Source organism: Oncorhynchus masou, chromosome 13 (genome assembly GCF_036934945.1).
Source record: "Oncorhynchus masou masou isolate Uvic2021 chromosome 13, UVic_Omas_1.1, whole genome shotgun sequence".
NCBI lineage: Eukaryota > Metazoa > Chordata > Actinopteri > Salmoniformes > Salmonidae > Oncorhynchus > Oncorhynchus masou.
The window spans coordinates 50,831,910-50,858,216 of NC_088224.1; the positions used below are offsets into that span (position 1 = coordinate 50,831,910).

General features: G+C 45.8%; 1 long non-coding RNA gene across 5 annotated transcripts in view; it reads left to right on the forward strand.

Moving 5' to 3' along the window:
* The window catches only part of LOC135552513 (uncharacterized), a 184,374-nt gene that overhangs the window by 92,819 nt on the left and 65,248 nt on the right, over positions 1 to 26,307 (forward strand). For all 5 annotated transcript variants that reach the window (XR_010457466.1, XR_010457465.1, XR_010457464.1 and 2 more), the window contains one exon: positions 19,412 to 19,456. This is a non-coding gene — a long non-coding RNA (uncharacterized LOC135552513). The remainder of the gene's footprint in view (positions 1 to 19,411; positions 19,457 to 26,307) is intronic.

Sequence of the window (26,307 nt, forward strand, 5' to 3'; positions counted from 1 at the left end):
TGCATACTAATCCACCACCGCTTCTTTTAGGGAACCAGATGAAACGCTAATGTTTTTGTTCTCAACGACATCCTGGACCACAAAGTTAGATTTTCTGATTTACAGGTGATCTTGGGAAGCAAACAACCTTTAGCAGCTTTGCGAATTACACCAAATTAAGTCGTGCAATTTCACATATTCCCTTATTATTATTATTATTATTATTATTTAAATGGTTTATGAGATAGGACCGTGAAGAGGAGACAGGAAAGGTAGAAGCATTTGGAGTCCGAAGGGAAGTGGGTCGGATTCGAATCCACTTACCTCTGTCCTCATGGTCCACCCAACCAGATGAGGATGCCAGCTCACTTGAGAGAGAAGGAAGGAGGGAGAGATCTTTGAGACAGAGAGGGAGTGGGATGGAGGGAGAGATCTTTGAGACAGAGAGGGAGTGGGATGGAGGGAAGGATGGAGGGAGAGATCTTTGAGACAGAGAGGGAGTGGGATGGAGGGAGAGATCTTTGAGACAGAGAGGGAGTGGGATGGAGGGAGAGATCTTTGAGACAGAGAGGGAGTGGGATGGAGGGAGGGAAGGAATAAGAGAAAGAGGGAGAAGAAAAGAGGAAGCAAGAGAGCAGTTGGCAACACCTTGATACCATGTAACAGAGTGTAGACTAGAGAGGGTGGTGGAGTAAAAACTTCAACAAGAGTTTGTTGACTTCATCGGTAATGCCCTCTGTCCTCCGTCACCCGCCTCTGCCTCCTACCCTCTGACGTGAGAAGTTATGAGTCCCGCTCCTCTGACGGAACGGGAGGAGTAGCTGAGAGAAGGACGCGCGGGTGGGTGGGGTTGGAGGGCGCAGGCAGGGAGAAAGTAATTGATTTACTACTCTATCAAAGGACTGTGTGAATTATTCAAAAGAAGATTACATGCATAAACAGCAGGAATCAATATGGCTGTGTCCCAAATGGCACCTTATTCCCTTTATAGTGCACTGCTTTTGACCAGGGATTCCCTATGGGCCCTAGTCAAAAGCAGTGCAAAGCAGGGCATTGTAATGGGAATAGGGTCAATTGGGGATGCAGCCTCTGTGTTGGCACTTTTGCATTTAGGTAAACAGGAGGTAGCTTGCTATATATTCCTAATGTAAAGACGAGGTCTCTGGTTGGCTTGGTTGGATGGGGCTGCATTGCTTATATGGCTGGATGGGGCTGCATTGACTTCACTGGTCTCTCTGTTTTCAAGAGGCGACGCTACGTCACGCATGCGCATGCACGGAGGCATACATATACACACGTGCACACACGCATGCACGCACGATACACACCAACTGTATCTTTTATCTTAAGCTAGACCACCAGAGTGGCTGCCCATACGACGGCATTACTTTGAAGAGCTCTATCGGCTTATTGACCACAATGGGACCACAATGGGACCACAATGGGACCACAATGGGACCACAGTAGGAGCACAGTGGGACGTCAGTCCAGCCCCAGACGCTGGAGGATAATCTGGCTTTAGAGGTGTAGGGGGGGGCATGTCTTTGAGCAGTCGGTCAGTCAGACGCCCTCTTGACCCTGACCCAGAGGTCAGAGGCCATGATGCACTGGACCTAACCCCCAAGAAAACAGGGATGTATTTGGGTGTGGGATGGGGTGTGTGTGTTTGGAGTTGACCATACAAAAAGTTTGTGTGTGAACAAATTACAGCAATGCTACAGTGTTTGTGTTTACTTTTTAAATCCGATAAAATCACATTTTATTTGTCACATACACATGGTTAGATGTTAATGCGAGTGTAGCGAAATGCTTGTGCTTCAAGTTCTGACAGTGCAGTAATATATAACAATAATATCTAACAGTAATATCAAACAAGTAATCTAACAATTCCCCAACAACTACTTAATACACACAAATCTAAAAGGGTGAATGAGAATATGTACATGTAAGTATATGGATGAGCGGCATAGGCAAGGTGCAATAGATGGTATAAAATACTGTATATACATGAGTAATGTACGATATGTAAACATTATTAAAGTGCCATTATTTTAGAGTGCATTGTATAAAGTGACTAGTGATCCCTTTATTAAAGTGGCCAGTGATTGGGTCTCAATGTAGGCAGCAGCCTCTCTGAGTTAGTGATTGCTGTTTACCAGTCTGATGGCCTTGAGATAGAAGCTGTTTTTCAGTCTCTCGGTCCTCGCTTTGATGCACCTGTACTGACCTCGCCTTCTGGATGGTAGCGGTGTGAACAGGCAGTGGCTCGGGTGGTTAATGTCCTTTGATCTTTTTGGCCTTTCTGTGACATCGGGTGCTGTAGGTGTCCTGGAGGGCAGATAGTTTTCCCCCGGTGATGCGTTGTGCAGACCGCACCACCCTGTGGAGAGCCTTGCGGTTGAGGGCGGTGCAGTTGCCGTACCAGGCTGTGATGCAGCCCGACAGAATGCTTTCGATCTGTAAAAGTGTGCTCCCTCTGCTGTTTCCTGAAGTCCACGATCATCTCCTTTGTTTTGTTGACATTCAGTTAGAGGTTGTTTTCCTAATGTCAGAGCCTGGTTTTTAAGGCACGAAACATCACACACACACACACACACGTGCTCCGTTTGTATGTGTACAGCTGTATTTCACTCCCATTTCCTGAGGGATATTTGAATATGTGAATATTGAATGTGTGTGGCTTATTTATGGTGGGTGTTTATGCACATCAGTAATTTGCGCTCCAGTCGTCAGGAAACCTGGGGTGTGTGGAAGTATCTGATTACGATTCGGGACAGAGGGCCGTGAATAAAATCTTGTCCCCCTGGTGTGGGGGTGGGCGTTTGGTGTTGTACCCCCCCACCCTTTAGCACCCCCCTGTAAATGTACCCCCATAAACAACAGTTTATCACTCTCAAGATGTATCACTGGTAAGAGAAGACCAGATACAGTCTGGTCCAAAATTATTGGCACCCTCGATATAGATGACCAAAAAAGACTATATAAAATAAATCATACAAATATTGAGCTATATTGTATGCAAAAAAAAAAAATGGGAACATTTGATTATTTTATACGAATACCTTTGTTGAGAGAAAGAGATTTTGTTTAACACGTAATACAATAAATTCTCTAAAAGGTATTTGTCAAATGCTAGAAGATAGCCATAGACATCCAGTCACTGCACGCAGAAACATCAAAATGGTATCCACATGTTCATCTGACTCTGGGGAAGTAGATAAAGGGCCTGTTTGACAAAATCCCAAAGTATCCCTTTAAACTCTTGTTTCTTCAGCTCTTTATTTTCTTCTGGGCTATGTATGGAGGCTCCACTCTGATCAGGCCCTATGAGAGACTTTAGATGGTACACAAAACCAACCACAATCTTCTTCTAAACACTGCCAAAAACACATCCAGGTCTAGCAAGGGCTGGGGCTAGAGGACCACTATAGGAAGCCATATCTTGAATGTGTGTCGTCCTTGTTCACTTGCTTTAGAGCAGGGATTGGCAACTCCAGTCCTCTGGGACCTGATTGGTGTCACACTTTTGACCCAGCCCCAGCTAACACACCTGACTCCAATAATCAACTAATCACGATCTTCAGTTTAGAATGACATTAGTTTAATCAGCTGTGTTTTGCTAGGGACGGGGAATAGGTGTGAGACCACTCTTGTCCCTGAGTCCTGGAGTTTCCCATCCCTGCTTTAGAGTGAATCTGAAGAGACTCTCCACAATGAACGAAAAGATGAACGTACGTCCGTTTTAACGCCAACAGTCATCAGTTTTTTTTTATGTGCGAAGTGACAGGAAGTTGTATACGGAGTGGTAATAAGCTGCAACGCACATGCATTCACTTTTTCCTTCTGGTCATAGGACTTTCCCCCTCTGTTCTAGGGAATTTAGCACTCTGTTACAAGGACTTTTGCCCTTTGATATAAACCATTTCCCCCTCTGATCTAAGGACTTTCCCCCTCTGTTCTAGGGAATTTAGCACTCTGTTACAAGGACTTTTCCACTCTGGTCTAAGCACCTTTCAATTTACAAGCGTTTTTTTTTTTTTTTGGGGGGGGGGTCATTTGTAATTTCGAGATTACGATCTTGTGTCATCGCTACAACTCCCCAACAGGCTCGGTAGGCGAAGGTCGAGTCATGCGTCCTCCGAAGTATGACCCGCCAAGCTGCGCTTCTTAACATGTTGGAGGAAACACCGTTCAACTGGCGATCCTGCAGGCAACCGTCCCGCCTGCAGGAGTCACTAGAGCGCAACAGGTTCAGTTCCAGTACTATATTTAGAATGTGCAGGGATACTGGATCGATAGAGGTAGATATGTATTGGGAAGAGGTGACTCGCCATCAGGATTCAGTGTGTTCAGAAAGTATTCAGACCCCTCCACTTTTTACACATTTTGTTACATTACAGCCTTATTCTAAAATTGATTACATTTTTATTTTTTCCCCCTCATCCAATCTACACAGTATACCCCATCATGACAAAGCAAATACAGGTGATTAGACATTTTTGCAAATAAAAATAAAAAACTGAAATATCACAAGAATTCAGACGACGCTAGGCCAATCGTGCGCCGCCTCGTGACACAGCCTGGGATTGTAGTGACGCCTTAAGCACTGCAATGCAGTGCCTTAGACCGCTGCGCCACTCGGGAGACAATCAGTACTTTGTTGAAGCGCCCTTGGCAGAGATTACAGCCTTGTCTTCTTGGGTATGATGCTACAAGCTTGGCACACCTGTATTTGGGGAGTTTCTCCCATTATTCTCTCTGCAGATCCTCTCTAACGCTGTCAGGTTGGATGGGGATCATCACTGCACAGCTATTTTCATGTCTCTCCAGAGATGTTAGATCGAGTTCAAGTCCAGGCTCTGGCTGGGCCAGTCAAGGACATTCAGAGACTTGTCCCGAAGCAACTCCGGCGTTGTCTTGGCTGTGTGCTTAGGTTGTTGTCCTGTTAGAAGTTTAACCTTTCCCCCAGTCTGTGGTCCTGAGCGCTCTGGAGCAGGCTTTCATCAAAGATCTCTCTGTACTTTGCTCCGTTCATCTTTCCCTCTCCTGACTAGTGTCCCAGTCCCTGCCGCTGAAAAACATCCCGACAGCATGATGCTGCCACCACCATGCTTCAACGTAAGGATGGAATTGGCCAGGTGATGAGCAGTACCTGGTGTTCACCAGACATGACGTATGGCATTCAGGCCAAGGAGTTCAATCTTCGTTTCATCAGACCAGAGAATCATGTTAAGAGTCCTTTAGGTGCCTTTTGGCAAACTCCCAGCAGTCTGTCATGTGCCTTTTACTGAGGAGTGGTTTCTGTCTGGGCACCATAACGGCCTGATTGGTGGAGGGCTGCAGAGATGGTTATCCCACTGGAAGGTTCTCCCATCTCCACAAAGGAACTCTGGAGCTCTTTCAGACTGACCTTCGGGTTCTTGTTCAATTCTGCTGACCAAGGCCCTTCTCCTCCGATTGTTCAGTTTGGCTGCGCGGCCAGCTCTAGGATGTCTTGGTGGTGCAAAACTTCTTAAGTTTAAGAATGATGGGGGCCGCCGTGTTTTTGGGGACGTTCAATTCTGCAGAAATGTTTTGGTACCCTTTCCCATATCTGTGCCTCAACACACGCCTGTCTCAGAGCTCTACGGACAATTCCTTTGACCTCATTGCTTGGTTTTTGCTGTGACATAGACTGTCAACTGTGGGACATTATATAGACAGTTGTGTGCCTTTCCAAATCATGTCCAATCAGTTTAATTTACCACAGATGGACTCCAATCAAGTTGTAGAAACATCTGAAGGATGATCAATGGAAACTGGATGCACCTGAGCTCAATTTCGAGTGTCATACCAAAGGGTCTGAATACTTATGTAAAGAAGGTATGTGTTGTTTTTTTTGCCCCCCCAAAAAATCTAAAAACCTGTTTTCGCTTTGTCAGTATGGGGTATTGTGTGTCGATTGATTAGGAAAATGTTTTATTTAATCAATTTTAGAATAAGGCTTTAACGTAACAAATTGTGGAAAAAGTGAAGTGGTCTCAATACTTTCCGAATGCACTTTACTGCATATGATAAACAGAGTAGCAGCAGTGTACGTTGTATATGAGTGGGTGTGTATGGAGTTGGTATAAAATTTGATTTGATATAGATGTATGTGCATATTATGTGTCTGTAAGCAAATAATGTTTGTATGTGTGTTGGAGAATGTGTTGGTAGTGTGTAGGGCCCTGTGTGCATAGAGACAGTGCCAAAATAAGAGTAAAATACAAATGTCAACTCAGATAGTCAGAGTAGCCATTTTGTTAGCTATATAGTTAGCTATTTAGCAGTCTTATGGGGATAGAAGCTGTTCAGGAGCCTGTTGGTGTCAGACCTGATGCACCCGTACCGCTTGCCGTGCAGAAGCAGAGGGCACAGTCTATGGCTTGCTTGAGTGGTTGGAGTCTTTAATGATTTTCCTGGCGTTCCTTTCAAACTGCCCGATATAGATGTCCTGGGTGGCAGGTAGCTCGGCCCCAGTGATGTACTGGGCTGTCCGCACCACCCTCTATTGCCATACTATGCAGTGATGCAGCCAGTCTATATGCTCTCAGTGGTACAGCTGTAGAGGTGTTTGAGAATTTGAGGGCCCATGCCAAACCTTTTCAACCTCCTGAGTCCACGATCAGGTCCTTGGTCGTACTTTTCCCTCTGGTTGTATGAAATCCCAATGGCCCAGGGCAATGAAAGGGACATATTTTCTTTCTTCTGTTCTTTTTTTGCCTATAACCCGACACTATAACCCGACACCCGTATTGCATTTATCTAAGTTCAATAGTAAAGCTTTTTTGGGCGACCTGACCAAATCGACATAGATGTGTCATTCTTATTGAAAGCAAGTCTAAGAACCGGTAGATCTGTTCTGTGTGCGCTATTTCTATGCTTCCCATTCTTAAATGTGGTTTTTGCGTCTTTTACTTTCGGTTTTGTGCACCAGCTTAAAAGAGCAGAAAATACAATATTTTAGGTGATTGAAAATATATTTCACAGCGGTTTAGATGGTACAATGATTCTCTACACTATTACATTGCTTGTTTAGTCACATAAAGTAACATTTTATTTATGTCTGTTTCCGTCAAAGCACCCACTGTTATTGTTTATCAATACACACCACTCAGAATTAATTTCCAGTTTTTAATATTATTTAGTGAAGACAAAATATATTTGTTCAAATTACTTTGCGTCTTGATTCCTTTGCGATGAAGAGATGCTCAGTGTTTGACAGAGCCGTGCTTATTACGCCACCAGTCGCAGCCGGTGCAATAATTAGGTTCGCAATTAGCGCTGTGGTATGGGGTTTGTCTTATTTGCTTGGTTGAGTTTGTGTTGTTATTTCGTCTGAGGGAATGTGATCAGTAGGAACGAGGAGAGAAGAACGCCACTGTTAATTTCTCCCAGTGCTCTACCTTCATTTCTGTTTTTACACTTGCGTGTGTGTGTATGTGCGCTCGCAAGCACACACACACACACACACACACACACACACACCTACTGTACATACCACCAACCAAATCCAAACATACCACCCACACCCACACAGAGGCTTGAGTCCCAGGTGACAGGCACACACACACAGCGTGGCTCTGTGTACTAGTCCTGGGAGAGAGCAGACTGGTGCTAGTCAGTCCAGATGCACAGCTGCTTAAAGAGGAGAAGTGGATAAAAGAGTCAGATCAATCGATACATAAAACATCAGATTCATCAGGATTACTGCTTCAATCAGCACTTAGTTCCGTTAGCTCAGTTAATCACAGGCCGGGGAGGGGGTGTTGAGGATTTGGGGTAGGTTTGGGTAAGTGTTTGTCTGTGTAGGTGTGTGTGCATGTGTGTGCCGAGAGCTTGTTTGTATGTGTGTGTACATGTTCGTGTGGGGTGTAGGATCAAGTCATATGTGGTTTTAGGTAGAATCCGTGGTTGGTGTACAGTAGGACTGTACTGTCCTCAAGCAGGTGTGCCTGTACAGGGGTACATGGGGCTAGGTGTGTACAGGGGTACATGGGTCTCGGTGTGTACAGGGGTACATGGGGCTAGGTGTGCACAGGGGTACATGGAGCTAGGTGTGCACAGGGGTGCATGGGGCTAGGTGTGCACAGGGGTACATGGAGCTAGGTGTGCACAGGGGTGCATGGGGCTAGGTGTGCACAGGGGTACATGGAGCTAGGTGTGTACAGGGGTACATGTGGCTAGGTGTGCACAGGGGTGCATGGGGCTAGGTGTGCACAGGGGTACATGGGGCTTGGTGTGCACAGGGGTACATGGAGCTAGGTGTGCACAGGGGTGCATGGGGCTAGGTGTGCACAGGGGTACATGGAGCTAGGTGTGCACAGGGGTGCATGGGGCTAGGTGTGCACAGGGGTACATGGAGCTAGGTGTGTACAGGGGTACATGGGGCTAGGTGTGCACAGGGGTACAGTTGGCTAGGTGTGCACAGGGGTGCATGGGGCTAGGTGTGCACAGGGGTACATGGGGCTAGGTGTGCACAGGGGTACATGGAGCTAGGTGTGCACAGGGGTGCATGGGGCTAGGTGTGCACAGGGGTACATGGAGCTAGGTGTGTACAGGGGTACATGGGGCTAGGTGTGCACAGGGGTACATGGGGCTAGGTGTGCACAGGGGTACATGGAGCTAGGTGTGCACAGGGGTGCATGGGGCTAGGTGTGCACAGGGGTACATGGAGCTAGGTGTGTACAGGGGTACATGGGGCTAGGTGTGCACAGGGGTACATGGGGCTAGGTGTGTACAGGGGTACATGGGGCTATGTGTGTACAGGGGTACATGGAGCTAGGTGTGTACAGGGGTACAGGTATGTGCAGGTAGAGATACTGGGGTGCAAAGGAGCAAAATAAATAAATACCAGTATGGGGATGAGGTAGGTAGATAGATGGGCTGTTTACAGATAGGCTAAGTACAGGTGCAGTGATCTGTAAACTGCTCTGACAGCTGGTGCTTAAAGCTAGTGAGGGAGATGTGAGTCTCCAGCTTCAGAGATTTTTGCAATTCGTTCCAGTCATGGGCAGCAGAGAACTGGAAGGAAAGATGACCAAAGGAGGAATTGGCTTTGGGGGTGACCAGTGAGATATACCTGCTGGAGAGCCAGCTACGAGTGGGTGCTGCTATGGTGACCAGTGAGCTGAGATAAGGCGGGGCTTTACCTAGCAGAGACTTGTAGATAACCTGTAGCCAGTGGGTTTGGCGACGAGTATGAAGCGATCATATTGTGAAGTAATCATATTGTCATTGATGAAAGATTTTTTAAACAATTTTAACTAAACACTTCTACTTACATTAAAACCCCAATACCATTTCATTACTTCACTTAAAATGGTTTGGGACACCTGGGACCAACACATGGCGTCCTGATGACTGGTAAAATGAATATCCTGAGAACGTGTTAGAAAACATCCTGACGTTGTCCTCATTGATGTCCTGGTAACTTACAAGGAAGAAGACAAAGGTCCCCCAGAGAACTGCCCTTGGGACCATCACGCAAATTTCTAAGGAATAGTAAAATGAAAGTCCTGAGATTTTTCTCAAAAGGTCCTGACATGATCCTCAGTGATGTCCTGGGTACCTACAGGGAAGTAGAAACAAGGTCCCAAAGAGAGTGTCCCCTTGACCATCATGAAACTTCCCCTTGTGGTCATTGAATGTCCTATGGATAACGTCCTATCAGAACCAAATCGGAACCTTTTTGTAACGTTCCTCAATGGACATCATAGTACCTTATTATAACGTTATTCCGTGACCAAAACCGGGACCTGTACTGAACATCCTCTTATGGTCCCGAGGTTAACGTCATGTTTTAATGTTCTTAGAAAATTCTCATAATGTCAGTGAGAACATCTTGCCGAAACCCTCAAAGGAACCTAATGGCAATGTCGCCTAATGTCCTTAGGACATCCCCTGTTTGCTGGGTAGTGATCCTTTGTTTTGGCTTTGTAACACATTTTATGATGCAAAATTACTCCAGTAACAACATTGTATTGCAATTTCTCATTCCACTTTCACATGTAATTGAAAGCTATTGGTATGTTATAAATATGAGTACTATATTATTTATAGAGTAATTACAGTGTTGCTAAACAGGTGTAAGAGCAACTTAATGTCTAGTGTTCCTGAGTATGTCATGATATTTATTTTCCTGTTGGGTAAAACGATAGCAGCATGTAAGGGTTGAGGGGAGAGGAGGATGGAGAGGATAGAGAGGAGTAGGCAACGGGATAGTGGCCTGACAGACCCAGGCCTTTTATCAATTTAGGTTTGCTCCCCTCCCGCGTCCTCTCCTCCGTCCTCTCTCGCCACCTTTTGAAAAAGTTCTCAGTTAGTCGAGGAGACTCGGCAAGGAGGGTGAACGTGGATGGAAATGCGCGTGCTTGAAATGAGACGGTCCTCCTCCACTCGCGCCGTCGTTAGTCAAATGACGTTTTACAGGGGTGGATCCCATAATGAATGTGTGAGGTGCTCAAAATGAATTAAGTTAGATGTGCAAGACATTTTATAGGTAAAACTAGTATATTGTTTTTAAACGTGTGCATGATTTTCTCCTCCGATACAACAGCTGATTCAAAGGGGGGGGGGGGGGCATATATCAGAACTCTTCTGCGGTAGGATGCACTTGTGCCTCCTCGCGAAAAGGAGACTATCGTGGAGGGGAGAACGTCTTCAGTTTGCCTACTAACGAATTGACACACTCCTTGACCACTTACCGGCTTCCTGGTCACAGAGGAGAGAGTACGGAGGACAGACTTTTGCCGAAATGAAAACCCCCTATCCACACTGCCATATATCCAATGGGCAGCCCCCCCCCCCTCTCCTATTCCCTCTCTTTTTTTGCAGGTAATTTGATTGTGGTGGATAAAGAGGTTGGAAACAGCTCGGGGGAGAGAGAGAGAGAGAGCGAGCGAGCGACTCGTCAGATAAGAGGGGGAGAGAAATGGCACGATAATCTGCAAACAGATTTCCATGCTTATTACACTAATGATTGCATCATATTTGATATGTCTGGGGAGAGAGGGGGGGGGATCCTCTCATCTCCACTGCGCTGCTAAATGATGGAGTAATTTCACTGACCCCTGATCGGGGGCCGGCCCACACGTAATTGCATGTCATTCTGACTGGGGAAATGGCTGCCATGAAACCAAAGTATTCACCCACCCCACCTCCCTCCCCTCTGCCCCCTTTTTCTATTCACCCACCCCACCTCCCTCCCCTCTGCCCCCTTTTTCTATTTGTCTGTCTTCCACTCGCTCCGGCGTGCTGCTAGCTCGAGGACACCGCCGTGAAAAAAAAAAGCGAACAAAAGAAATATTGCATTAATTTCCAAATGATGATATTACATTTAGCGGGGAGGCATCATATATCAAGACGTGAGAACTACTCTCTTACTGTACGCGCTTCATCTTAATGGTATCGGTGGATGTCAAGGGCATGGAGGAAATTAAATCGGAAAGTGCAGATAGACCAAAGAAGATATTATCTCTTGATGATTGCAGTTTTGATAGGTATTCCAGTGAATTTCATTTTCTCTGGATGGGGAGAAGATGAGTTAGCCTGCACATTTGCTCATTTTTCTTCTACATGATTTATTTGAGTTGAGTATAAAACTTTCCCCCACCTCCTTTATCGGAGGGGACACACACACACACACACACACACACACACACACACACATACAAACACAAACAAACAAACAAACAAAAAAAAGCTCTCGGGGAGTTAAATTAATGTTGTTGTGTTCCATCTTGGCCCAAGCACTGTGTGTGTGCGCCTGCGTCCATGTGCACACACGCACACAAGATGAGGCCAGCGTGGCGGGGAGGTCGGCATCAGTGGGAAGGATTCCAGGGAGATGGAGGGTGTCATTACTCAGGCTTGTTTACATTCTAAATACGTAATGAAATCTTGTTCCTAATAATGAAAGGAATAAAAGTTTTGGAAATTGTAAAAGTGGTGAAGTTTGAGAAATGAGCCGGGGTCTGTGAAATAACATTTGGGGGCAGGAAACGACATTATTATGCAGTGCTCATGCCTGCTAGAGACATGAAGATGAACAGCTCCCGGCCCATAAAATGCTGTTAGCGCCAGCCTGAAGTATGGCACATTGTAAAAGAGACTCCGGTTCCATATTGCGATTATATATAAAAGTATATCCATATACAACATTATTTTTTATATAAGATGAGAGACTCGGCGGGGGTGCAGAGGGGTGCGGAGGCTCGACCGCTGATAGGCAGGGGTTTGTTTTCATATTTATAAAGTATATAAACATATTGCCAAGGAACCCCATCTCTGCCCTGATCTTATAGACCTCAATATTAAAAACAGGAATATTACATTTTCAAGGGGTGCTGTTTTAGTTTTTTCTTGTTCTTCTTTTGGGCACAGGGCGGCTGGCCGGGTTTCGGAGGAACAAATGAAAACATAAAGATAAAAAAAAAAAGACAACTTCAAAAAAATCGAATGAGATGAATAAATAAACAAACAAATATAAATCAATCAAGGGGTCATTGTGGTTAGAGGGGATTTGGCATCGGTTCTTTACGAATACAACCATTTGTCCGTTGTCGTATATAGACTGAGTCATTGTGTTATCATTTAGATGGTTCCTGATACCCAAATGGTACCATGCTCCTTATATAGTGCCCTACTCTCGATTAGAGACATACGGCCCTGGTCAAAAGTAGTGCACTAGGGAATAGGGTGCTATTTGGGATGCAAACCTATGGATCTCCTTCATTTGTTCCCGGTTTTGTTTGTCTCAATTGTCTCCGTTCTTGTTGTCTGTTGTGCAGCAGCATATTTGTCACTCAATCAGAGCTATTCATTGTGTGTATCAAATGTGATCCTCTTTGTTAGTTGGAGCTAGTTTATAAGTATTTAATTATTGTGAGTGGGTTTGATGTTTTGGGAATATATCTTTTATGTTCTTCTTTTTGTATGTAAATGTCTTAGTTAATCAACTGTTACATCCTAACTGTAGACTACGTGAATTTGTGGTTATGTGTCAAACATACTCACAATATTTAAATACTTAAAAACCGGGCAAAAATAATACATTAATACACGCATCAGGAATACAACAATAGGTCTGATTGATTCACAAATAGGCAACTGCACAACAGAAGAGAAGGAAGAAAATGGAGAGAAACAAAACAGGAGATAAATGCAGGACGCCCGAGTGTGTATACAATGGGCAGGTATGTTCTAGTGATTGTGTACGCGTGGGCTTGTTGTGTGTGTGTTATGGACACATGTAGTCCGGTATTAGATTATGTGTCATCATCAGGTGGTTTGGAGGTGCTAGTGTGGTTGAGATAAAGTGGTCGTCTCTTCTTTTCTTCTCTTCCCCTCCCTCTTTCCTCTCCTCTCTTCTCGGGCCTGTCGAAGGGAAGGTGGGGTGTGATAGGTTATGACTTCTGCTGACTCCAGTACTCAACTAATCAAGACCAGCCCGTCCCCCCTGCCCCCCCGCCCTCTCTCCCTCTCTCACTCCACTCTTTCCCCTGCCAAGTGGAATGGCTGGAATTAAATATCGTCTAATAAAAAGGACTGACAGAGGGAGACAGAGGAGGTGGTGTGGCAGACTGGACTGGCGGTGGAGGTGTCTCTCCGTTACCGGAGGGGGAGGGAGGGGGAGAACGAGAGAGGGAGCGCGAGAGAGAGAGTCTAACCTTGATGGCTGAGTGGATAGGGAAGAAGGGCAAGACGGTTTGTGGTAACCCAGCTGTTTAAGTTTGCCTGGCGAGTACAATGGAACCACTGAAATAGTCCCAAAAGTCTAAAAACAGACTGGCCAAAGATAGAGAAAGGTGGTCCTGATGTATACACTGAGTGATCAAAACATTATGAACACCTGCTCTTTCCATGACCTAGACTGACCTGGTGAGTCCAGGTGAAAGCTATGATCCCTTATTGATGTCACTTGTTGAATCCACTTTAATAAATGTAGATGAAGGGGAGGAGACAGGAAGGATTTTTAAGCCTTGAGACAATTGAGACATGGATTGTGTGTGTGTGCGCCATTGAGGGTGAAAGGGGGAGACGAACGATTGAAGTGCCTTTGAACGGGGTGAGGTAGTAGGTGCCAGGTGCACCGTTTCGGGTGTGCCACGATCTCCAACGCCACAGGGTTTTTCACGCTCAACATTTTCCCGTCTGTATCAAGAATGTTCCACCACACAAAGGACATCTAGCCAACTTGGCACAACTGTGGGAAGCATTGGAGTCAACATGGACCAGCATCCCTGTGGAATTCTTTCGACACCTTGTAGAGTCCATGGCATATGGTTTAAATATGTTGAATGCTCATCAAACCATTCAGTGACCACTCATGCCCTGTGGATGGGGGCATTGCCATCCTATGGTGACATAGCCATGGTAGCTAAAATAATGGCCTGCCCGGCATTTTTATACATGACCCTAAGCATGATGGGATGCTAATTTGCTTAATTAACTCAGGAACCACACCTGTCTGGAAGCACCTGCTATAAACTGGTACTCAAGTGTTTCCATTATTTACCTGTACATACAGTAAAATATATAAAGTGGAAGAATAATATTATAGTATAATAATATTCAGATTTGGATTATGTCTTTTGAGTAAACTGTGTGAACTGAAGACCTAACAATCTAGTGACCTTAAAAGCTTGAGGTGTTCGCACAAGACTCATGCCAAGACGCATGGGGCGGCAGGTAACCTAGTGGTTAAGAGCATTGGGCCAGTAACCGAAAGGTCACTGGTTCAAATCCCCAAGCCAACTAAGTGAACAATCTGTTGATGTGCCAAGGCACTTAAACACTCTGGTCTGCTAACTGACTAAAATGTAAATGTAAGGTCATGCCATGAGTCCCAAATGGCACCCGTGATCAAAAGTAGTGCACTACATAGGAAATAGGGTACCAGTTGAGATTCTACCTGGTAGTTTTTGGCCGTCTGGTCGATTTGCTATGAGACTGAATAATTGTCTATGGGTGAGAGGAACAGAGAGATAAATAGGGGAGGGGTAGAAGAAGTGAAAGGAGTGTTGTTGCATGGAGAGGGGAAGGATAGGGTGGAAGAGAGAGGGGTGGGATTGAAGAAGAGCGAGGGGAGGTAGTGGGAATTTAGGGAGGGATAAAGGACCTTGCACTGTCTGTCTACGGTCAGCCAGATGATCCGGTGAGACCATGGAGAGAAATCCCCATTGCTGTGACTAAGAGAGGGCCTCACGCCAGACAGACCTAGAGAGGGAGGGAGAGAGAGAGAGACAACTTTGGGGCGAGAGGTGCAAACCTGATGGCACGTGAACCTGATGATGAGTGTGTGTGTAATTGGCTTAGGCTGCCGAGCGGATCAGTGTCTTCTGTGTGTGGAGATAATGGACTAGAGGGAGGGAGGTTGGAGGAGCAGCAGAGAGAGAGAGGCCTCTACCAGGTCCTCATTTAGGCCCCGACACCTGTCGTACACAGGCGCAAGTACACACACACCATCCTCCTCCCTGCCCTCACACCAACACGCTATCTATAGGCTTTATTTGATGTTGAAGACACATTTTTGTTGTTGTTCAACATGCAGTAGCTGTCTAAAGTGGTTGTTAGCTGTACCTCGAGCCCTAAAGTAACGAAAACCTGAACTAAGTCTAAATGACGCCTATACATCTAATCCAGGTGTTCACATGACAAGGGGTGGGGAAAAAAGTGTTGCAAGTGTTTCTATATAGGATTCTATTGATGTGTTTAATGTGGTGATTATCTATATGTGGGGGGTTTTGTGTTTGTGTGTGAGTGTGTGTGTGAGTGTGTGAATGAGTGTGTGAGTGTGTGAATGAGTGTGTGTGAGTGAGTGAGTGAGTGAGTGAGTGCGTGCTTGCGCGTGTGTGTTTCAGACGAGAGTCAACAGAGCAGCACACAGGGGGCAGAGCATTTGCAGCACCACCAAAAAAAACAACAACACTTTTCTCTCTCTGAAAAGCGACGCACTCAAGGGGTATGAAAGAAAACATGAAATAAAAGGCACCAGCAACAAGTCTTTCGAGAGACGGAAAACAGAGCACATTTAAGTGGGATGAGAGATAAAGAGTCATGATAGCTCTGTCCTGTAGTGTGTGTGTGCGTGCGTGTGAATGTGAACGTCAGCACACCTGTGGGTGCGTGTGTGTGCTTACGTATGCATAGGTGTGTGCGTGTGAGTGTTCGCCTACTGATTTGACAGCTGTATCGGGAGGAGGGCTGAGCAGCGTTTTGACATGCCTCAAAAGGCCCGGGTGTAATTCCAATATCTCTGCTATTAGATTTGAGGAGTCTTAATTGTCAAGGAAGAATGATAGTCATCGGGGTGGAAGCGTTATACAGCCCGGGCCGCCGCCTCAGATTGCGATTGCTCTCTAGGAAGCAAGGCACACGCACGCATACACACACTGTAGGATTAGAGGAGAAATTAAATGCTAATGGGATGAAATTTGAATGTGGTGCCTGGGAGTATCATTTAGATGGCGAGGGAGGCGCGGGCCCCACCGCTGACAGCCCGCCTCATCCCGCATAAATTTGATTTATCAAACTGTAAACTTGTCACTTCGTAAAAACGTCACTTTTCGTGGCAGCCGGGAAAATATAATGACCCCCTTTAATGTAAAAGTGTCACTCGGCTGTGTCTTAGATGACAAACACGTCAACCTCGCCTTTCTTTCCGTCTAACCTCCCCCACCGCTTGATATAAAGACACATCATATTCCCCACCTTTTAAAAAACATGGGTTCGTCGCCGAGTGGGTCTTTGAGAGTGGCGGGGTGCAGGGTTTTGTTCCCGTTGGTGGAGGTGACAGTGCGGATCAAACTCAGTAGGACTGGGGACTGTCAGACAGCTGTAATTATCAATCAGACTGGGAGAGATGACTGAGTGACAGGAGAACACCCAGGGCCCTCACACACATACAAGGGCGCGCACAGATACGCATACCCAGAGTCACACCTCCCAGCACACACACAAGGGCTGTGACGATACCAGTGTTGCAACAACAAAAAAAGTTTGGGGCAAAAAAAACGAAAACAACGAAGCAGACCAAACTCTTCGGTCCTTTAAAAACCTACTGTATGTCGTAAAATAGTGTGCGCTATATAGCTTGGGAAATAAATGTGACTTTGGATGGCACCATACCGTTTGTTTTCCTAAAGAAGTTACATTCGCTTTGTGTTTTGTTTCCTTGCCACGATACTAAAACAAGTATAACGTTAGCCTGGTCGAGGCCCCCCTCTCACCATCCAGTGCAACAGTGATTACAATAACACTCCGTCTTGATGTATAACAAACAGTCGGCAGAAACATCACAGAGCTTAAGTGGTCCCGGATAATAGTGGCGCATTGCAATCATCTTAGTTACAGTTTATTATGAAATGTACCCCCCCCCCCCCCCCTAATTACATTTGCAGTTGCTTACACTGCCCCCCCAGGCTTCTGCCATATAACACCATATGTGTTTACACACGGGGGAGACAAGAAAAGAGAAATGATATGAAGAAAAGCCCGGCCCCTGTTTGTTTCGTAACGTGACAAATGGCAAGCGTTATATAACGGTTAAATAAACATGTCAAATGACGAAAATGGTGCCCGTGCCAAGAAAGCCCATGGTTTGGCACCGCGCGGCAACTATTCCAGTCGAGTTCCAATCAAAGTGGCTTGATGGCCAGGAGAACAGAGATACTGACAGAGAGAGAGTGGGAGAGAGAAAGAGAGACAGCGGGAGAGAGAAAGAGAGACAGCGGGGGAAAGAGAGAGAGCGAGACAGAAAGAGAGACAAAAAGAGAGAGAGAGCGAATGAGAGAGCTATACTGGCCAAGACACAAAGTAGGCCTAAACGATGCACACAACCAGACATGCCTATAAACACAAACCGACATATCAAGTCAACATTCTACTACACAGCCAATGGAATGCAATAGTTTCATACAATACACATTTTTATTTTTAATGTGAAGGGACAGTCTAAAACCAAATGGCCTTTGTATCAAAACGACCAGCTCAAATAAGCAAAGAGAAATGACGGTCCGTCGTTACTTTAAGACATGAAGGACAGTCAATCTGGAACATTTCAAGAATGTTTCTTCAAGTGCAGTCGCAAAAAACAAATCAAGCTCTATGATGGAACAGGCTCTCACGAGGACCGCCACAGGAAAGGAAAACCCAGAGTCACCTCTGCTGCAGAGGATAAGTTCATTAGAGTTACCAGCCTCAGAAATTGCAGCCCAAATAAATGATTCACAGAGTTCAAGTAACAGACACATCTCCACATCAACTGTTCAGAGGAGACTGTGTGAATCAGGTCTTCATGGTCGAATTGCTGCAAAAACAAAACACTACTAAAAGACACCAATAAGAAGAAGAGACTTGTTTGGACCAAGAAACACGAGCAATGAACATCAGACCTGTGGAAATCTGTCATTTGGTCTGATGAATCCAAATTTGACATTTTTGGTTCCAACCACCGTGTCTTTGCGAGACACAGAGTAGGTGAACGGATGACCTCTGCATGTGTGGTTTCCACCGTGAAGCATGGAGGAGGAGGTGTGATGGTGCTTTGCTGGTGACACTGTCTGTGATTTATTTAGAATTCAAGGCACACTTAACCAGCATGGCTATCACAGCATTCTGCAGCGGTACGCCATCCCATCTGGTTTGAGCTTAGTGGGACTATCATTTGTTTTTTAGCAGGACAATGACCCAACACACCTCCAGGCTGTGTAAGGTATATTTGACCAAGGAGAGTGATGGAGTGCTACATCAGATGACCTGGCCTCCACAATCACCCGACCTCAACCCAATTGAGATGGTTTGGGATGAGTTGGACTGCAGAGTGAAGGAAAAGCAGCCAACAAGTGCTCAGTTCAAGACTGCTGGAAAAGACTTCCTCATGAAGCTGGTTGAGAGAATGCCATTCGTTTAAGACTTTCTTGGTTACTTCATGACTACATATGTGTTTTTTCATAGTTTTGATGATTTTTGGTTCCACAGTGTGTCCACTGTGACCTGCAAAATGGCGACGAATATGTAGCGAGGGCCAGCCGACTAGAGCATACAAGTCGCAGTATCAGTGTCCACACACACACACACACATCTGTTGACTCTCGCCTGAAACCCACAGATAATGCTCCTCTGTCGAGTTCCAAGGTCCATAGGGGTGTAGTCATTGTACTCCAAATAAGTAATAACCACATGACTGAAACAAGCTATTTATACATAAGGCAAGTTAAATGTTAAATGCTCACTCCAGGGTATATTTCAGATATAGAAAAAATGTAACACAATTTTCCCCCCGTATTAATTGAATATCCTATATTGTCCCATACTTGAAAAATAATAGTAAGGAACAAATAAAAATACCTAATAAAATGTTAAAGCTATCCAGTGTGATACTGAAGGTTCTTTCTCCCCTCTCTTGCAGACACCTGCAGAACAGGCCAAGGCTCAACTCCAGCTGGTGTTGCAGGTTAGTGGCTGATTCTAGTGCAGTCCTCACACAGACAACCTGTCATGTATACAAGAAACACACTGCTAATGGCTGATCCTAGGACAGTCCTTACACAGACAACCTGTCATGTATACAAGAAACACACTGCTTATGGCTGATCACAGGACAGTATTGGCTCCTGTGCAGATAATTGCATTGTAGTCATTTATCAGTGTGTTACAGTAGTGAGTACATAGATTCATACAACCCTGGCATTGCAAGCGCCATGCTCTAACAACTGAGCCACACGGGACCCCCCATACACACACATACACCTCCCATACACACACACACACCCCATACGCATCAGACTAGCCGCCCGGTCTCCATTTCTCCCCACTTCTTCAGGCCCATGTTCTTACTGTAGGCGAGCGCCTTTCAAACACGCATATTTCATCATCTGAGCTGTGTATACAGTGCATTAGGAAAGTACTCAGACCCCTTGACTCCCCCCCCAAAATGTATGTTACAGCCTTATTCTAAAATGGATTAAATAAAATGTCATCCAAATTCCTCATCAATCTACACACAACATCCTATAATGACAAAGTGAAAACAGGTGATTGGGGTCCACCTGTGGTAAATTCAATTGATTGGACATGATTTGGAAAGGCACACACCTGTCTATATAAGGTCCCTCATTTGACAGTGAATGTCAGAGCAAAAACCATGCCATGAGGTCCAAGGAATTGTCCTTAGAGCTCTGAGACTGTGTCGAGGCACAGATCTGAGGAAGGGTACCAAAAAATGTCTGCAGCATTGAAGGTCCCCAAGAACACAGTGGCCTCCACCATTCTTCTTAAATGGTATAAGCTCTTCCTAGAGCTGGCCGCCTGGCCAAACTGAGTAATTGGGGGAGAAGGGTCTTGGTCAGGGAGGTGACCAAGAATCTGATGGTCACTCTGAAAGAGCTCCAGAGCTCCTCTGTGGAGATGGGAGAACCTTTCAGAAGGACAATCATCTCTGCAGGACTACACCAAACAGGCATTTATGGTAGTGGCCAGACGGAGGCCACTCCTCAGTAAAAGGCACATGACAGCCCTCTTGGAGTTTGCCAAAAGGCACCTATAGGACTCTCAGATGATGAGAAACAAGATTCTCTGGTCTGGTGAAACCAAGATTGAACTCTTTGGCCTGAATGCAAGCATCACGTTTGGAGGAAACCTCAGGACCTCAGACTGGAGTGAAGGTTTTACCTTCCAACAGGACAACGACCTTTAGCACAGCCAAGACAATGCAGGTGTGGCTTCAGCACAAGTCTCTGAATGTCCTTGAGTGGCCCAGCTAGAGCCCGGACTTGAACCCAATCAAACATCTCTGAAGAGACCTGAAAATAGCTGTGCTGCGACGCTCCCATCTAATCTGACAGAGTTTGGGAGGATCTGCAGTGAAGAATGGGAGAAACTCCCCAAAACAGGTGTGCCAAGTGTCACGAATCCCACCGAAGATGGTGCCTCTTCCTGTTCGGGCGGCGCTCGGTGGTCGTCGTCGCCGGCCTACTAGTTGCCATCGATTCCCTTTCCTTTTGTTTCTGTTAGTTGGGTCTAATTGGTTACACCTGTTTTGAGTTTAGTTTTGTTTGTAGGCTATTTAAAGGCACTAGGCCCGCTGGTTATTGTGTGGGCTTGTTCTCTGTTTTATGTTGTTGGTTGATTATTGTGAATCTCTATTTTTCCCGACAGTTTTAGTCCTGTTTATTTGGACGGGTTGTTTCATGCACCCTTGTGTTTTGCATGTCCGTTTTTCCACTCTCATTGGAATATAAGATCCAGGTACGGAACTACCTGCTCTCTGCGCTTGACTCCTCCACCCACCATTCATAGAAGTCATAACACCAAGCTTGTAGCATCATACCCAAGAAGACTCAAGGATGTAATCGCTGCCAAAGGTGTTTCAACAAAGTACTGAGTAAAGGGTCTGAATACTTGTGTTAATGTTATGTTTCCGTTTTTTTTTATTTTATACATTTGCAAACATTTCTAAAAAAAATGTTTTTGCTTTGCCATTAAGGGGTATTGTGTGTAGGTTGATGAGAGGGGAAATAAAAAAATAAAAAACATTTTAATCCATTTTAGAATAAGGCTGTGCTGTAACAAAACGTGGAAAAAGTCAAGGGGTCTGAATACTTTCCAAATACGCTATACATTACACTGTCTTTTGAGGGGTGTGGTTGTCAGGCCCTTTGTTTTTTAATTTGAGAAAGAGAGGGAGAGTGTGTGAGTAGGTGTGCGTGTGTTAGAGAGAGAGTGTGCCATTAGTTGTGTGTGTGACTTTGTGTTTGTGTCTGCGTGCCATTAGTTGTGTGTGTGACTTTGTGTTTGTGTGTGCGCGTCACAAGAAACATATAAAAGGGGCCGACAGCCATGCATCATTTCGGAACCACCCACCTCACTCTGCTGCACAGGCCTGTGAAAGACATCCTAAACATCCAATTCCCAGACAGACAGACAGACAGAGAGAGAGACAGAGAGAGAGACAGAGAGAGAGACAGAGAGAGACAGACAGACAGACAGACAGACAGACTCGAGCTAGCTGTATGCTGCATGGGCCAAACCCAGTGGAACTATTGGAAGTATTTTTGCGACGTGACACTAAAGAGTGAGAGGGCGGATTAGAAAGGGAAGTAGAGAAAATATAATAAGGGAAGAGGGGAGTAGATACGAGGAGGGAGTGAGAAAGAGAGGAGGCAGAAAGAAAGATTGAGAGAGTGGAAGGAAACGAGGGGAAGAGAGAGAGAGAGCAAGGAAACGAGAGAGAGAGAGGACGAATGCTGGCCCGCCATCCCAGTCTCTCCATGCTTTACTCATTTCCGTTGGATATGAATGGTGCTGCTGTGGCTGTGTTGAGTGTCTGGAGTTGAGTAATTGGTCTTTATATGGCACTGTCACTACTGCTGATCAGAGGCCTGTGGTTAATATGGACACTGACACGGCAACACAACCTGTCTGGCTCCCAAATGGCACCCTATAGTGCACTACTTTTAACCATGTTTTTCAGAAATGTTATTTTGAGGATTGTTGGATTTCCTTGTTATTGCATTCTGATTCCAAGAATCTTCCAACCTGGATTTCTGGGATTTTTAGGAAAGTGGTCGGAATTTTAGAACACTACTCTGGTGGTGGTGGGCTAGTAAAGCAAATACCACTGAATTAGTTTGTAAGTCACTTAGTGACTTGTCCCCCTGTAAAAAGCATAATCAATAGATAACCTCCATGGGTGTCCGCGGGTGTCTTTTACGGAGGGCCAGGAGTTTTTCCGATTCCTATTCCTGTTTTATTTTCTTTATAAAAAATTTAAAAAATGTAACCCCACTTTTTCTCCCCAATTTCGTGGTATCCAATTGTCTTGTCTCATCGCTGCAACTCCCGTACAGACTCGGGAGAGGCGAAGGTCGAGAGTCATGCATCCTCCGAAACACAACCCAACCAAGCCGCACTGCTTCTTGACACAATGCACATCCAACCCGGAAGCCAGCCGCACCAATGTGTCGGAGCGACCTGGTCAGCATCTGCACTGCGTCTGGCCCGCCACAGGAGTCTCTAGATGAGACAAGGATATCCCTGCCCGGCCAAACCCTCCCCTAACCCGGACACCGCTGGGCCAATTGTGCGCTGCCCCATGGGCCTCCCGGTCACGGCCAGCTGTGACAGAGCTTGGACTCGAATCCAGAATCTCTGGTGGCACAGTGCCCGAGAACACTGCGCCAACCGGGAGGCCAAAACTCTCTCTTCTTGATACTGTTCTGTGAAATGAACTTACTCTACCTGTAGAATCCACAGTATTTACTTTAATGTCATCATCATCCCAGCCCCATAAATGTGTCTGGTGAGTGTGTGTAGATCATAGGCTGACAGTGAGCGTCACTCCTGAGTATCTGTGGATACCAGGGCTCCTATTGTCTCCCTGGCCTCGCCTGCATGGCCATGTGCTAATAATGGTGTGTGCGTGCGTGTGTGTGTGCTTGTGTGTATATTATCATAGACTCAGGACCCCCCCCCCCTCAACGTGATACTAATGTTCTCATAATGCCAGCGGGCCTTCATAAAAGAACTCCGGGTTTAAGTGCAGTTCACCTCTGGGCTGCAGAACGGATAACAGACAGCCAGATGCGCACACAGCGTGTTTAATGCACCCACCGTGTCTCTGGCTTTCCTCTTCTCTCCACAGAACCAGATCCGTAATAAGCCTTTTATGGCCCAATAGAAAGGAACCCGGCCGCCGCACTCTTTTAGTTGAATTTCTAATGTGGATGTCATTCCTCCGACGCCTCGGCAGATTTGGCAGGATCTTGGATCTCTCTCTGTTTCTTCTTTCATTTACTCTCTCTCTCTCTTTCGTTCTCTGTCTGCCTGCCTGCCTGCCTGCCCTGCCTGGTGATCCTGTGAGCTGGGCCATGCTTGACTTTAGGCTGTGAATCCCTCCATTCCTTCTCACCCCGAATGAATCCCTCTAATTTCCAAGGCAGTGGCTGCTCCTCAAACGGCACCCCACACTCCTATATAGTGCACTACTTTTGACCAAAAAGGCACCCTGTTTCCTTCAGGAACCCTAGTAGTAGTGCACTAGGGAATAGGGTGCCATTTGTTATACTGCCCGTGTCTCTTGAGGTAGGGCCAGTTCTGACACCTGCACTGCTGATCCACTGGACATAGCCTAGCGGTTAAGAGTGTTGGACCAGTAACCGAGAGGTCGCCGGTTCCGATCCCCGACCTGACTAGATGAAAAATCTGTCGATGTGCCCTTGAGCAAGGCACGTAACCCTAATTGCTCTGGATAAGAGCTTCTGCAAAATGACTAAAATGTTAATGTGTGTGGAGGTTAGTTTGTGGGGTGTGTGTGGGCGTGTGTACATGTGTGTTTGTGCATGTGTGGGATAGCACATACATGTGTCTTTGAGATGTGGAGTTGGACTAGTCATTCAGGCTCTATCCATACTTCTTATCCCGTCTCCAGGCCCACTGGGTCCCAGTATTGAGGATGTGTGGTGGTGTATTAGCTGTGATTGTTCACCCGCCCTTCAAACGATTGAAACATCTATTAGGCTCAGGTTCATGACATGGAGGGATTGCAATGAGTTGGGCTACGTCCTTATGTCACCCTCTTCCCTATATATACATAGAGAATAGGGGGCTATATAAACTCAGCAAAAAAAGAAACGGCCCTAATTCGTAAAAATCCAAATATCGTAAAGGGTTGTTTTGTCATCGTAAAGGGTTGTTTCCCATGCATGTTCAATGACCCATAAACAATTAATGAACATGCATCTGTGGAACGGTCGTTAAGACACTAACAGCTTACAGACGGTAGGCAATTAAGGTCACAGTTATGAAAACTTAGGACACTAAAGAGGCCTTTCTACTGACTCTGAAAAACACCAAAAGAAAGATGCCTAGGGTCCCTGTTCATCTGCGTGAACGTGCCTTACAGCCTGACTAGAAATCTATATTGAAAAATAAATTTAGAAATCTATATTATTCGATTATTGCACCCACACTGCTCGCACGCGCCAACGAGCGTCTGCGTTGCCAAGGGCTAAAATAGAAGTCAGTTCTATTTCTGACACAGATTGCGCTGCAAGTCCTGCCTCTCCCATTTCCTCATTGGTTTATAGAAGCAGGTACCCACGTGCCATTTCCTCATTGGTTATACCCACGTGGGTGACGGAAGATGAACAAGGTCAGTGGCGGTAATGCACCTAATTTATGAAAATTGCCAATCGCAATATAAAGTCAAGAGAAGTTAAGGCCTGGAAGGATGAGAGATGACCGTTTAATGTGTGGATTAATTGGTGGAGTAGAGGATCTTGTGCATTTCAGGTAAAAAAAAAAAATGTTTTATATTCCTGGACAAATTAGCTAGCAACAGCAAGCTAGCTAAATAGGACAAATTAGCTAGCAAGTGCAAGCTAGCTAGCTAAATTACCATAAATGTTTAATGCTTGATCGTCCTTGCAGTGGCAAACCACGTGTAACAACATCTGCATAGGATCGGTACATCCGAACATCACACCTGCGGGACAGGTACAGGATGGCAACAACAACTGCCCGAGTTACACTAGGAACGCACAATCCCTCCATCAGTGGTCAGACTGTCCACAATAGGCTGAGAGAGGCTGGACTGAGGGCTTGTAAACCTGTCTTCACCAGACATCACCGGCCTTCACCAGACATCACTGGCAACAACGTTGCCTATGGGCACAAACCCACCATCGCTGGACCAGACAGGATTGGCAAAAAGTGCTCTTCACTGACGAGTCACGGTTTTCTCTCACCAGGTGGAGGGTCCGTCATGGTTTGGGGCGGTGTGTCACAGCATCATCAGACTTAGCTTGTTGTCATTGCAGGCAATCTCAATGCTGTTCTTTACAGGGAAGACATCCTCCTCCCTCATGTGGTACCCTTCCTGCAGGCTCATCCTGACATGACCCTCCAGCATGACAATTCCACCAGCCATATTGCTCGTTCTATGCGTGATTTCCTGCAAGACAGGAATGTCAGTGTTCTGCCATGGCCAGCGAGAGCCCGGATCTCAATCCTATTGAGCACGTCTGGGACCTGTTGGATTGGAGGGTGAGGGCTAGGACCATTCCCCCCAGAAATGTCTGGGAACTTGCAGGTGCCTTGGTGGAAGAGTGGGGTAACATCTCACAGCAAGAACTGGCAAATCTGGTTCAGTCCATGAGGAGGAGATTCACTGCAGTACTTAATGCAGCTGGTGGCCACGCCAGATTCTGACTGTTACTTTTGATTTTGACCCCCCCCCCCTCTGTTCAGGGACACATTATTCCATTTATGTTAGTCACATGTCTGTGGAACTTGTTCAGGTTATGT